Source organism: Mercurialis annua, linkage group LG6 (assembly GCF_937616625.2).
Source record: "Mercurialis annua linkage group LG6, ddMerAnnu1.2, whole genome shotgun sequence".
Lineage (NCBI taxonomy): Eukaryota > Viridiplantae > Streptophyta > Magnoliopsida > Malpighiales > Euphorbiaceae > Mercurialis > Mercurialis annua.
The window spans coordinates 38,461,460-38,469,768 of record NC_065575.1 but is presented as its reverse complement, the minus strand read 5'-3'; the positions used below and the strand labels follow the sequence as shown (position 1 = coordinate 38,469,768).

Genomic DNA, 8,309 nt, shown 5'->3' with positions numbered 1-8,309 from the left:
CCCGGATGTGGATAATGCCACCTATGGGTGCTTTGCAAGACCGGTCACCGCGGTTACTTTTGAAATCAAGCCTAGCACGATTCAACTCCTAGAGAATCGGTGCCAATTCTTTGGGTTAGCAAGTGAGGATCCGAATGAACACATAGCCAAGTTCTTGGGAGTGTTGGACACATTCAAGCTCCATAATGTCACCTCCGATCAAATTAAGCTTCGGATGTTTCCATTCTCACTAAGAGATAAGGCAAGCTTGTGGCTTCGGTCATTACCTAATGCATCAATCCACAATTGGCGGGATCTTGCTCAAGCTTTCCTTCACAAGTACTTTCCAATGGGGAAAACCGCAAAGTTGACAAAGGACATCATTGATTATTACCAATATGAGGGGGAATCTCTCTATGAAACTTGGGAGAGGTTCAAGGATCTCCAAAGGCACGTACCTCATCATCGACTTGTAAGGGAGCATGTGCTTCAAATATTCTACAATGGTTTGGGTGAGATTACAAGATCTACCATTGATTCGGCCGCGAGAGGTTCTTTGATGCAAAAGACGCTTGATGAGGCTAATGAGTTGATTGAGAAATTGGCTATGGTTAGTAGCACTTGGTCCTCGGAAAGGAGAAGACCACCGGCTCAAAAGAAATTAATGACACTTGACCAATCCAAGGAGTTTGAAGCGATGAAAGCTACGAATGCCTCTTTGCAAAGTCAAGTTGATGCCTTGAAGAAGCAAGTGGCCCCACGGAATGCTCCGGTTGCGTATGTCCAAGTAGGTTGTGAGCATTGTGGGGATTTCAATCATGGAAGTAGTGAGTGCTATGCCACGGGTCAAGCGTGGAGCGAACAAGTGAATTATGTTGGAGGTCAACGCCAAGGGAATGATCCTTACTCGAATACTTATAATCCGGGTTGGAGAAACCATCCTAACTTCGGATGGAGGAATCAAGAGGGCCAAGGCAATGTGCAAGCAAATCAACAAGTGGGTCCTAGTTTCCAAGGAGGAAATAGGCCCCAACAACAAGGTCCTTATCAAGGTCCTTATCACAACCAACAAGGGCAAGGAAACAACTATGGTGGTAGACTTCAACACCTTCCGGGATTCCAACCACAAAAGAATACGGATGAGGGAAATGTGCTTTCTAAGGTACTAGAGAAGCTAGAAAAAATGGAGCAAAGGGAGAAGAATCAAGCTTCTACTATCCATCATTTGGAAACTCAAATTTCTCAAATGGCCATTTCGCTTCAAGGAAGACCTCAAGGAGGGTTGCCATCTACTACGGAGAACAACCCTAGAGAGCATGTTAAGGCGGTAGAGCTCCGAAGCGGGAGAAATCTTGAGAAAGCCAATGGAAAGAAACAAGTTGTTGAGGAGGATGAGCCTTAAGTTGTTGTTGATATAGCAAGCTCAAGTCAAGAGTTACCAAGGGATTGTGAGGAAGTGGTTATTGAAGTTGAAGAGCCTTATGTAAGACCACCACCGCCGCCGCCGTTTGTACCACCGGTTCCGTTCCCAAGCCGGTTAAGGAAAGCTCAAGGGAACGAAAAGTTTCATAAGTTCCTTGAGATTTTCAAGAAATTGCAAATCAATATTAGCTTGGCGGATGCACTCCGGGAGATGCCGCAATATGCCAAGTTCTTGAAGGACATCATTACCAACAAACGGAGTTGGGATAGCGGTGCAACGGTTCCTATTCTGGAAGTGTGTAGCTCAATCATCTTGAATGATCTACCGGCTAAGTTGAAGGACCCAGGGAGTTTCTCTATACCTTGCACTATAGGAAACATGAGTTCCATTAATTGCTTATGTGATCTAGGTGCTAGCATCAATCTTATGCCTTTAACTCTTTTCAGGACGCTTTATGGAGATCAACCCGTGAAAAGCACCTCGATGGTACTCCAACTAGCGGATCATTCGTTAAAAAGGCTGTTTGGGATTGTTGAGGATGTGCTTGTCAAGGTAGATAAATTTATCTTCCTCGTTGATTTTTTTATATTGGACTATGCGGTTGATAAGGAGTGCCCAATGATCTTGGGGCGACCCTTCATGAACACCGGAAGGGATTTAATTGATGTGCATGGTGGCAAATTGACCTTGCGGATTGACGAGGAATCGGTTGAGTTTGATATGAAGAAAGTCATGCGGGGTACCATCGAGGAGGAGGATTGCATGAGGATTGATGTGATTGATGAGATTGTGGAAGAGCAACTCCGGGAGAATGTGCAATTATTGAACGAAGCAAAGAGGGTAGAAATTTGTCCTCAACAAATCTCTCAAGTTCCGTTTCATTCCGAGTCGGGGGATGAATAATATACTAGAGAGGATGAACCGAAGCCGGAAAGTTTAAACAAGAGCAATGGTGTGACTCCACCATCTTCGGAGTTGCCCCCGAAGGTTGAAATGAAGCCGCTTCCGCCACACCTCCGGTATACTTTTATTGGGGAGAATGAGACCTTGCCGATAATCATCTCAAACAAGCTCTCTAAGGATCAAGAAAGGAAGGTTGTGCAAGTAGTGAAAGAGCACATGTTAGCAATGGGTTGGCAAATCTCCGACATTCGAGGAATAAGTCCGCAAATTGTGATGCATAAGATTAATCTCGAAGACGAGTCAAAGAAGTCGCCCCGGCAACGGCGCCAAAAACTTGTTGAGCAAAAAGCACAACTTGTAATAATCCGGAAGTCGGAATCGATCCCATTCGTGTTTCGCTAAACGAATTGAATCGCAACTAAAGTTCATTCTCATCAATGATGTGTGGAGACTAATTTGGTGCTAAATTGGGAAAAGTGCCACTTCATGGTGGATGAAGGCATTGTACTCGGGCATAGGATATCGGAGGCGGGAATTGAAGTGGATAGGGCAAAGACGGCGGTTATTGAAAAATTAGTCGCTCTGACTACGGTCAAAGGAGTTCGGGCATTTTTGGGCCACGCGGGTTTTTACCGGCGATTCATTAAGGATTTTTCGTCTATTGCACGACCTTTGATAAGTTTGTTAGTCAAAGATGCGCCGTTTGACTTCACAAGGGAATGTCAAGATGCTTTTGAGAAGCTAAAGGAGGCACTTGTGACCGCTCCCATTATATCATCTCCGGATTGGAGTTTGCCTTTTGAGCTAATGTGTGACGCTAGCGACCAAGCATTGGGTTGCGTGTTGGGGCAAAGAAAAGATAAGCGGGTGCATGTGATCTATTATGCTAGTCGGACTATGGCGGGCGCGCAACTCAACTACACCACTACCGAAAAGGAGATGTTGGCGGTAGTGTTTGCCTTGGACAAGTTCCGGCAATACTTGCTTGGATCAAAGTCCATAATCTATACCGATCATGCCGCTTTGAGATACCTTTTCACTAAACAAGACGCAAAGCCTAGGCTTATTCGATGGATCCTTCCAATGCAAGAATTTGATATAGAAATCCGAGACAAGAAAGGTACGGAGAATGTGGTAGCGGACCACCTTTCGAGATTTGAAATTCCGGAACCAATCCCTATTGGTGTGGAGATCAATGAGCGGTTTCCGGATGAAACGCTTATGATGATTCGGGAAGTGGAAACACCATGGTATGCCGATTTTGCAAATTACCTCTCATCGGGAGTCATGCCTCCGGACTTGACATCCCACAAAAGGAAGAAGTTCTTATCCGATGTTAAAAGGTACTTGTGGGATGAACCTTTCTTGTTTAAAATATGTGGGGATGGAATGTTGAGACGATGTGTGGCCTTGGGGGAAATGATGCCCATTTTGAGTTCATGTCATGAGACTGGACATTATGGTTCGGCGAGAACCGCCGCTAGAGTGCTTGAGAGCGGGTTCTTTTGGCCAACCTTATTTCGTGATGCCAAAGAATTTGTGGACCATTGTGATCGGTGTCAACGTGTAGGCAACATCTCAAAAAGAGACGAGATGCAGTGGAGATATTTGATGTATGGGGTATAGATTTCATGGGGCCTTTTCCGGTTTCATTCAAAAACCAATACATTTTGGTATGTGTGGATTATGTTTCAAAATGGGTAGAAGCGGAGGCTTTACCCACTAATGATGCTAAAGTGGTGTTGAGCTTTCTTAAGCGGCTAGTGAATCGGTTTGGGACCCCTAGAGTGGTAATTAGTGATGGCGGTTTGCATTTTTGCAATCGGCAATTTCAAGCTCTTATGAGGAAGTACAATGTGCATCACCGGGTCGCCACACCTTATCACCCCCAAACGAGTGGCCAAGTTGAGGTTTCGAACCGTGAATTGAAAAGAATTCTAGAGAAGACGGTGAATGGATCCCGGAAAGATTGGTCTTTGAAATTAGATGATGCATTGTGGGCGTATAGGACGGCCTACAAAACTCCACTTGGGATGTCTCCGTTCCGTATTGTCTATGGGAAGGCGTGTCACCTTCCTCTAGAGCTTGAGCATAGAGCGTATTGGGCTATTAAGAAGTTGAACTTTGACTTCAAGAAGGCGGGAGAGAAGCGGTTACTTCAATTGAATGAGTTAGATGAATTTCGCTTCATGGCATATGAGAACGCCAAGCTTTATAAGGAGAAAACGAAGCGATGGCATGATGCTCACATCTCTCCAAAGGTCTTAGAGGTTGGTTCGTTTGTACTTCTTTACAATTCACGCTTGCGGTTGTTTCCGGGTAAATTGAAATCTCGTTGGAGTGGCCCATTCAAAATCCGGAATGTGGCGAATCACGGTGCGGTGGAATTGGAGAATTCCAAGGGTGAAACTTTCAAGGTTAATGGCCACCGGTGCAAACCATATCTTGGACCCTTGACGAATCGGGTGGAAGATGAGATATCTTTCACAACTCCTAACTATGTAGCACGGAAACGGAAACGGGAAACGGAAACGATACGAAACGGACACGGGGAAACGAAATCTTTTCAAAATGAAGGACACGAAACGTGGGGGAAACGTGCAAATAACAAAAATATAGGGATATATTTATAAAAATATTATAAAAATATTTATGATAATTAACAAAATAATTCATTTTAATATACTAATATTTAAAATTTTATAAATATATAAAAAAATATAATATAATTCAACACAAATAAGTATATTTGATGTATTGTGGGCAATGCGAATGTAAAATTTATGGGTAACTAGTAAAAAAAAATTATTTGTGGGTAATAATTTTAATTTTTTTACAAATTTTTAATTTTTATTATTTACGGAAACGGCCCGAAATGTTTCGTACGGGTGTCCAAAAGTTTCCGGTTTCCGAAACGTTTCCGAAACGGGAGACGCAATTTTATCGAAGTTTCCGTGCTTCTTACATGAATCCACCGTGAGACGGTCGAGCTTTCGACTTTAAACAAGCGCACTTGGGAGGCATTCCCAAGAGGTTCGATTTAATGTTTTTGTTGTTGTTTTACCTTTTTTAGATTGTTTAGATATTGTTTTTTTGTTAGTTTTATGTCTTTTTGTTCGAGATAACGCCGGTGTGTTTGGTTTTGGTGCGTAGGTGTGGCGAAAAACAAAAAAAGGAAAAAGAAAAGCGGAAACGAATCAAACTCCCCTTGTATAGTGGAGCTCGAATCGAACTCCCCTTGTATAGGGGAGCTCGAATCGAGCTCTCCTTGGAAAAAGGAGAGCTCGATTCGAGCTACCTTTGAGAAAAGTGTAGCTCGATTCGAGCTACACATTAATGGGTGTAGCTCGATTCGAGCTACACCTCATTAAAAGGGGGAGCAATTTTTTTTTCCTTCTTTTCTTGAAATGTTCCTATTGGTGGGGTTTTACAAGTCTTGGATTGATGAGGTGGAAGCATCTTGGCCTTCCAAAGAGAAAAACAATTCACAAAGATCAATGACATGGCAAGATCTCCACCCCTCTTCTCCTATTTATCAAATCTTACCACAAAAAGAACTCCAACACTTCTTCTTCTCCAAATTGTTTTCCACAATTATCCAAAACTCCATAGCCAAGAACTCCATTATCTTTCTTCTAGCAAATATTCTCCAAGCTCTATCTCCACCATACTCAAGCCAAACTCAAAACTAAACACACTTCCAAACACCCTTTTCCTTCCTCTACAATGTCCCGGAATACAAGAGCAAGCCGAGCCTCCAAGAAAAAATCCATACCTCCTAGTGAGCAAGAATTTCAAGAGGAGCTACCACCACAACCTATCCGTTCTGCGAAGAAAACAACCAATTTCGGGGCTCTCTCACGGAAATACAAGGCACCCTTCGAAATCCGCTTGGTTAGTGAGGGTGAACGCTATGAGAAGCTTAAGGAATTGGGTGTCACCGATGCGTATGAAATTTGTTGGATGACTATGGAAAAATTGGGCATTCATGAGAAGTTGGATGATCTCATTCAATTCCTTTTTCTTGATAAGTTGATAAGGATACCGCATGAGAAATGCGAAGCGCTCACATACGAATTCTTCACTACACTTGAGGCCACCACCGACACTTCTATTACCTTTCGGTAGGACGGCAAGGAGCGGGAATATTCCATGATCAACTTGTATCAAGATTTTGGGTTAACCGACTTAGGAATGAAAGAATTGTCGCATAAGGGTGATTTTGATGCAAACGTGATATGGAACAAGGCATCGGGGAAACCAAGCTACGACTCACACTTTTCCAAGTTGAAAGAGGTTCGGGATATTGCCACCATAATCTTGCTTAAGTGGTACGGCTACACCTTCTATGGACGCCATGAGCATCCCAAAGTAGCACGGTCGGATTTGTTCCTTTTGCAAGCTTTGAATCACTCAACGGAACGAGAGAAGCAAGTGCATTTGGCGTATCGGTTGATGAAGTTGCTTCAAGAGGAGCCTAAAGCTCAAAAGAAGAAAGGATTTGGATGGTTGGTGTTCTTTTTGGCACGAAAAGATCCGGAGTTTGATGAAAGCAAGTATCAAATTCAACCGCCACGAATGATAGACATGGATCACTTGAGTATTGGAGGGTATGTGAGGAAGGAAAGAGTTGTGGGAAAGTACAAGCACGATAATTGGGTGGAAGGACATCCCGGCGAACCAATTCCGCCTAGGTTGCGCGCATCACCAAGGCAAGAGGTAGAGCCGAGGCGAGCTAAAGAGCCGGTGAGGAGGAAAGACAAACATGCGGCCGGAACAAGCGCCGAAGGAGGAGCATTACCGGAGGGCGTCAATGGGAGCCCCCCGCTCCTAATGTGGATACAAGGAATGACTTTGAAGCCGCCCAACTCCGATTCATGGAGGATCAACGCAAGATGTGGGCACGTATGGAATATCCCATGACGAGGCTTCATGATCGACAAAGGCTCCACGAGGAAAAATTGCGTGACTATTTCAATGCCCCGGGGGCGCCGGCTTATCCATCTCTAACTCCATCGCCCGAACCACCGAAATTCGACTAAAACAAGATTTGCATTTCTCTAACTCAACTCATACAATTTTTCTTTATATTTCTTACTTAGGGACTAAGTTCGAAATAGTGTGAGGAGGATTAGTCAATTGTATGTCGTTAGTTGAAATTTATCTTGTTTTATGCTTTAGTGTGTTTTATTTTACTTTGTTGTTTTAGTTTGTGTTAGTAGTCTAGTTGTTGAGTCACCTCCACTAAATCTTTGTTCTAAGCATGATAGTGAATGTTTTGAGTGTTTGTGATTGTGGCGGAATTTGGAAATTTATCAACTTGTGACATCTCCCGATCTTTAATGGCATGAATGTGTTTTTGTCTAATTTGAGCAACTTCCAAGGATGATTGATTGATGAAAATACTTTTATGTGACAAATTTTGATGAAAATTGGGTGAAAATATTCTTTGGTGAAAACAATTGTGAGCATGATAGTTGTTTTGGGATATGGATGCATGATGTGCAAATTTTTGAAAATTTTGGGTCATTTGTGAATAAAATTGGGCATGATTGGCATGAGAACATAGGAATTAAATTAGTGCATAACACAACATTCTTTTCTAAAATGTTGAGCCTTGATTATAATTCTTGTGTGTTGTGTAGCTATATTCCTAGAACTTGCTTGATGTCCATTTAAGACTATATAGTTGAGTGTCGATTGCTAAATGATTATGGCATTAGGATCACCATTTTGTTTAAGACCACTTAAAAAGCCTACCCTTACCACTAGGTCACCCCTTTGAGCCTTAAACCATTTCTTTCAAATTGTAACACATGTTAACACACCATCCCTTCAACAAATTACCCTTTGAAAATACCCCAAAAATTGACTTGAATGACTCTTAACTATTAAGAAGTTTGTCTAACTTGAAGAATAGGAAAAGCATGAACAAAGAAGTAATTATGTGCCTAAAAAAAAGAAAAAAAAGCAAAATAAAGAAAGAATAAAGAAAGATCAAGAA

The 8,309-nt window shown here is 42.5% G+C and overlaps 1 non-coding gene across 1 annotated transcript; it reads right to left on the bottom strand.

Annotated features, from left to right (window-relative positions):
* Positions 1-343: 343 nt before the first annotated feature.
* Positions 344-451, bottom strand: LOC126654188 (small nucleolar RNA R71). Its single transcript, XR_007632444.1, has one exon. It is a non-coding gene; the product is annotated as a small nucleolar RNA R71 (small nucleolar RNA).
* Positions 452-8,309: the final 7,858 nt, after the last annotated feature.